This window comes from Silene latifolia, chromosome 7, assembly GCF_048544455.1.
Source record: "Silene latifolia isolate original U9 population chromosome 7, ASM4854445v1, whole genome shotgun sequence".
Lineage (NCBI taxonomy): Eukaryota > Viridiplantae > Streptophyta > Magnoliopsida > Caryophyllales > Caryophyllaceae > Silene > Silene latifolia.
Window position 1 is genome coordinate 35,138,241 of NC_133532.1, and position 7,131 is coordinate 35,145,371.

A 7,131-nucleotide genomic window follows, 5' to 3' on the forward strand; every position below is an offset into this window, starting at 1 on the left:
TTGTGGAAAGTGTGACTCAATTTTGGGGGGAAAGTTATAACAACGGGTTGTAATATACAAAACCGTTGTTATAACTAAAGACAACGGGTTGTTTATCAATAACCGTTGTTGTTTGTTTTTTTTAAAAAAAAAAATTAAATTAAATATTACTAGACGCATGCATAATTACGGCCCGTTATAATTCCGATGGATGCATTATTCCTGTCATCCCTGTGCATATGAATTGACAATATGGAATGAGAAGGGTTAGTAATAAGATTTGAAGCAGCAGAGAGAGATATGATGATGATTATGACACAACTTCCTAACATATATATTAATTAAAAAACAACTCAAACCACACATTACTTAGTATAAATACATGCATTATCTCAACTAACATTCCATTATCTCACTATACATCTCCAAACCCTAACTGCTAAAACAAACTCCAAATAAACCCTAATTAATCTTTCAAACAAACTCCAAACTCCATCAACAAAATGAATGATATCATCCTTAAGACTCTTACTATGATCGAGAACAACAACAGTTTCATCCGCCAGTTGCTCCACATTGAGGACAGTTTCAGGAGCTACCTTGTGGATGCTCGATCCGTACTGAAGGACGCCAAAAAAGATGGCTTGACAGAGCAGCAGCAGTTGTAGCTATATGACGATATAGCAACTGCTGAACGGAACCTCCAAATAGCTAAGGAGGAGAGGACGGATATCATAGAAGAGAATAAGACTCTCTTGAAAATATAAGAATTGCATTTTTATTAATGTAATTTTTTTTTTTAAATTTGTGTATTTATATATATATATATATATATGTATTTATTAATTAAGTTTATCATGCATTCCTCTCTATCATCTTGCTTCTTCTTTGTTTTAATTTATTTAATTTGTTTTACTAGTTAATTAAGCGAATAATACTTGAAGAAATAACATAATGATCGATAAAAACACATACATGCAAATGAAATAATTAAAAAAAGAAAATAATGACGATGAAAGACGATGAAACCAACAGTGACGGCGAGATTTACCTAATAATTAGAGAAAGTAAGAGACGATGAAATCAATAGTGACGGCGAGAAGATAAAGCGACGATGAGAAAGAGAGAAAGAGACGATGAGAAAGTGTGTGTTTTGTGTTTGTGTTTGTGTTTGTCTGTGTTTGTGTTTGTGTATTAAGGTTTGTGTTTTGTGGCTGTAGCTGATTTGTGTTTGTGTGGTTTATAGTATTGGAAAGTATTGACAACGGTTATTAAATAAAAACCGTTGTTAAAACGTTTTAACAACGGTTGTAAGACAACAACCGTTGTTAAACAAGATTTAAAAACGGGTTTCAAACGTAACCGTTGTGATTACTTTTCACTAACTTTGCGTCAATTTTGCGCCAAATTATTGACAACGGTTGTTCATGTGTGACCCGTTGTTAAAACTTATAACAACGGTTATATAACCATACCCGTTGTAATTAATTTTAGTAAAATTCGCACCATACATTCTACAACGTCTATTGTGATTTTCGTGAATAATCGTTGTTAAAGGGGCGTTGTAATTGCCTGGATTTGTAGTACTGCTTTTACCATTACCTTGTATCAATTCCATTCTAATTTTACTTATTTAAACCTTATCCTTTTTACGGTTTAAGAGAATGCTCCCACTCATTTCAATGAGTCTTTGCTAAGAGAAGCAAAATGGAAATTCATGAAGACTACTCTTCATTCGTTTGTTTAGTCTTAAAACTTACATTGAAGTGGTTGCGGTATTTTGGTCAATTGCGATTTCTAACAAATCTAGTCACCAAAATGATTTAACGTTTCAAAGTACTTAACTCAATTAAGCACATGAGAAACAATTCATTGTAAGTAGATATGTTAGTCAAAAATCAAAAACCCTTTTGATCACGAATAACTTTCATCTATAGTCTTCATAAGAGATCCTTCCAATGGATAACACGAGGTTTTTAGAAGAAAATTCATTTTTGTCTTTAGTTACGATGTTTTAATGGAGATTTGAATTAAAATCGAAATGATATCGTATAAATTGAGGTAAAGAAATAGAACAATATGATAACGGAATAATGAAAACAAAACATTTATCGTTATAATAATACTTGTAAACAAGTAAAACATTTACATAGTGACCTCTACCCAACTATGATAAATGATTCCAAGATCCAAATTCATATTAACTTGGGCACGGTGTAGCCGATTCATCCCTTATCAATATAACTCGGTGGATTAACTCTTTAATCGATTCTACTTTTCGAACTCTTGGTCGATAAATTACATTAATATTTATCTTTAGCACAAAACACATCCGGCTATGGTCGATAATACTTTTATTGAGTTCAACCCAAATTTCGAATAAATGTGTCCATGATCCAAATTCACATTAACTTGGGCACGGTGTAGCCGATTCATCCCTTATCAACATGAATTCGGTGGATAGACATTTATCATCCACTTCCCCTACGTAACAATATTTGTACCCCGGTGTGGCCGAGCGCACTCCCTCACGAAATAGGTTTTCATGGTTTCTACTTTTTGGTAAGGCTAAGTCTCAATTGTTTATTTTAGCGAGAGGTCATGTCAATTTATTATCTATCACGTTTTCAGTGAACTAAAGCGGTGAACTATGATAATTCTAATTGACACGGTCGATAAGCTCGATTAAAATGCATGTTTATTTATGGCGATTTAGCGATGCATGCAACATATAAATAAAATGCAAAGCATAAAAAATAAAATCCTAGTATGTCCTTCCTAAAATAGTAAATCTAATAAACTATTACAAATTCGGAAACCAACTCCTTTGGTCCCTTGAACTTCGGTCTTGCCACGCATCTCGAGGTAACACTTTCTTTGATGGATTGCCTTCTCGAATGGCACCGTCTTCAAGGAACTCCGGAATAATTAAATTACAAAATGAATTACATAATTTCCTATTATACATTTGTAATTAAAAATAAATCTATTAAATTACAAAACGGTGATACGAGATCACAATAATTACAACCGAATCGAAATTCCCATACATTTCGGGTAATACCAATTAAAACTAAGGCCATACTAAGTAAAATTACATAATTCAAAAAATTACATAAAATTAAAATATGACAATCATAAATAAAATGCAGCATTATAATATGTATGAACATGCTCAATTTTATGCTAAATCGCCTTTTAAGAGCCAATATCGTATATTCATCGGTTTTTATGGATTTGCGTGATTATAACTTGTTAAAATCACAATAATTATATAAATTCATATTTATGTACAAGTTAATTACCCTAACCATCTTAGGACTCAAAAATTAGTCTCCACTAACATTTTGACAATAATTAAACTTGATTTCTTAATATTGTTCATAAATGGACCCAAAAATACAAAATTATGCTATAAACTTCAAATTAAATTATAAAAATCTCAAATAATTTCAAAATTTGAAATTTAAACTCATGAACATTTTTGAAAAATACCATGACACTCATAATGTTCCAAACTTAGGTTAAAAATTTCGAAAATTTATCGAGAAAAACAATGTTGCGGTTTATCGGTTTTAACAAATATGACCATTTATGTGATCTGAAATATATGATAAAATGCAACATGTGACGTTTTTCTTTAGTCATGAAGTATGTTTTAGCATTATAACTAATTATAGTCACTATTTATGTGATTTTTCATCAAAAATTCATAAATCATGCAAAAGGACTTCACTATAGCCAAGAATTTTACACACATACTAAATTTCCATGACCAGATTCGAAATATAACTCATATTAACCTATTTACCCATTTAAATACTATTTTAACTTATAAAATTCAAATTTCGAGCAAAATAATTCATCTTGACATGAAAATTTACAGGCCATCAGTATGTAATATATTTGAAAACATATCCAAAAACCACAGAAAAATTCGAAGTTTAGCTATTTTTCGTCCAAAAATGACATTTTTCTCATAAAAATCACATTTTAATGTCAAAAATATATAAAATGAACAATAAAAATCCATAAATCGTCCCATATGACCTAAAATCCATTTAGGACCAGACACTTTTAACATGCAAAATTATTTCGTGATTTATCTTCATAAATCCTAAATTTCAAGTTTTATTCGTTAATCGTATTATCTCGGAAAAACGATCCCGATCTTGCATGCAACAACCATAATGCTCTGATACCACTTTTTGGAAATCATATTTTACATATCACATATTTTAGTATAAAGTTTTAGTCATAAAACCTTAAGAATCTTATGCATGCAAAACATATAAATAAGTGTAAAGGAAAACCGGTTCCTTACATTGAATATTTCGGTTTATGGGCACAAGTAAAGTCTCCTACCTTCTCTTGTTCTTGAGCTATGATGAGTAATTGAATGATCCTCCAAAGACTTCAAGTGTAGAAGCCACTCCTCTTGATTGCACCCAAGATTATCCCATATCTCTACTAAATAATATGTGCTAGATATTTGTTTAGTAGTTTACCTTAAAATTGATTACTAATACTCATATATTACACTAATAATATTAGTAATCTTTTATGAACAATTTGAATCAAAAATCTCATGTTTTGATGAAGAAAAAGATGAATATATGAGAGAGGAAAGCTTTGCATGTCTTTTTAATGGACAAGCATAAAAGAATAAGTAGAGGAAAAATAATCCTCTTGAATGGAGGAGGGTACACGGTTGGAGCCTCACCAAATGCCAAGGATGGCATCTTACTTTATGCTTTTTCTCTTCACAAGGTAATAGGTTGTGTAAGAGATGTAAGAGTAGGTGTGTAAGCTACATGGTGTAGGCATGAATATAATATTCTATCACATAAAATAATTCACCCATAATCCACCATAACTCCCTCTATTTCGGTCCATGTATGTAAAATGGACTACCATTTTATTTTGTGAATTTGTCATTTGTCACACAATATGTCACATGTAGTATGTTACATGTTATTAATTAATTAAATGCATATTTATCACATAAATATCATTTTTATAAATTAATTAAATTACTTTCAACAAATTGACTAGTGATACTTGATCACATAAATAAAATTGGTCATTTAATTATAATTCACAACATCTTGTAATTATAATCAACCATTCATTCTTATCTCTATTGTTTCTCAAACAATAAACAATTTTAGTAATAAAGTATTTCAATTACTAAAATAAATCTTATTTAATCCCATTACAATAAGATATCAATATTCTCTCTCACAAATTGAATTGTTCAATTTTAAGGAATTGATTAACTTGTATCGTCATACAATTAATCAATATTACAGATTAGGGCATCATCCTTTAGATGTGACCTTAAGGGATCAACTGACCACCACCGTCCCACGACAGTAACGTCAAACTCTAGCAAGCCAATCATTACCGATTAATGTTGATCAGTTGACTATAAAATGAATCATCCCTTACGTATTCTTAAAAATGAGATTTAAACATGTGATCATCATGATCGACAATTGTGATCGCATTATTGTCGGGGACACTCCAACAGTATCTACTGAGGAGGAAGCTGCAGATTCTTGGGATTGGACTCTTGTGCAAGGTAAGCACTCTGCTCCCACTAAGACTACTGAGACTACTTCTAATGTGAAGCCAGTGCTGCAATTCACAGTTGAGGATGTAGCATTAGAGGTAGCGTATTGGGAGATAGCTATTGTTTGTTATGTCTTGGGTAGCAATCTTCCCTGGGAATTGTTGTCGGGGTTTGTCCAGAAACTTTGGGGAGTTTATAAGTTTGATAAGGTTTCCTTCCTCCCTAATGGGGTGTTTTTGGTCAGATTTCCTACAAAGGAATGTCAAAGCTTAGTCCTTAAGCAAGGTTTTTCGATGTTTGACAATAAACCAGTGGTTGTTAAGCCTTGGACAAAATATTGTAGTTTGATGAAGGAGAGGGTCAAAGCAGTTCCTATTTGGCTCCGTCTATGCGGCTTACCTTTTAAATTTTGGAGTAAGGCTTGTCTTGATAAACTGGCTGGTCTGCTGGGTAAGTTTATTAGAAGGGATGCAGCAACTGAAGACAAGACACGCCTAAGTTTTGCTAGATTATTGGTGGAAGTTGAAATAGGTCAGAAATTTCCTGATAAACTCTATTTTAATGATGAAAAGGGTGTTGATGTCAGCATTCTTGTTGAATATGAATGGAAGCCAACTGTGTGTGGTAGCTGTAAGGGTATTGGTCACATCAAAGAGATGTGCAAAAAGAAGGTTGCCCCTGCTCCAGGTCCAAAAACAAATGTTCTTGTTCCTAAACCTCCCCTTAAGGTGTGGAGACCAGTACAGAAATCTAGACCTGTGCATGCCCCTGTAGCTTCACCTGCACCACCTTTTGGAGGGGTCACTTATCATGATTCTTCTCGTCTTCCATCACCTATACCAGTTATTCAACAAGTTACTAGACAAGAGCATAATGACTCAAGGAAGGATATCTCTCCCACCAAGTCTTATGCAGAAGCTTTGAGTCCAACAAAATCCACACAATTGAATGGGAGACTGGTGGCTTCACCTGTGATTACTGGTAATGGATAGTATTGGTAGTTGGAATGTTAGGGGAATAAATGGGATCAATAAACAGTTAGATGTTAAAAAATTTCTGCATCAGAATAATATTGGTCTCTTTGGTTTAGTTGAAACTAAGGTTAAGCTTCATGATTTTACTAGTATTCTTCATAATTTAGGATCTCACTGGGAAGGGATTAATAATAACTCCTATCATCATGGAGGTAGAGTCTGGATTATTTGGGTGCCTCAATTATTTACGGTTACTACTCTTCATATGAATGCTCAAGTTATTAGTGTTTTGGTCAATGAGAGTGCTACTGGTGATGAGTTTCTCTTTTCTGTTGTCTATGGATTCAATGAGGATAGTGAGAGAGCTGACCTATGGACTCACCTGAGATTTATTAAGGATAATTATCATAAACCTTTGGGGGTCTGTGGTGATTTTAATAATGTGCTTCATTATAATGAAAGAATTGGTAGAGAGGTTACTTGGAATGAAATTGCTGATTTTAGAGCTTGTGTCCAGTATTGTGGACTCACTGATATTAAGGCTCAAGGGGCTTTCTATACTTGGAACAACAAGCATGGACCTCATACTAGGGCTTTTTCTAG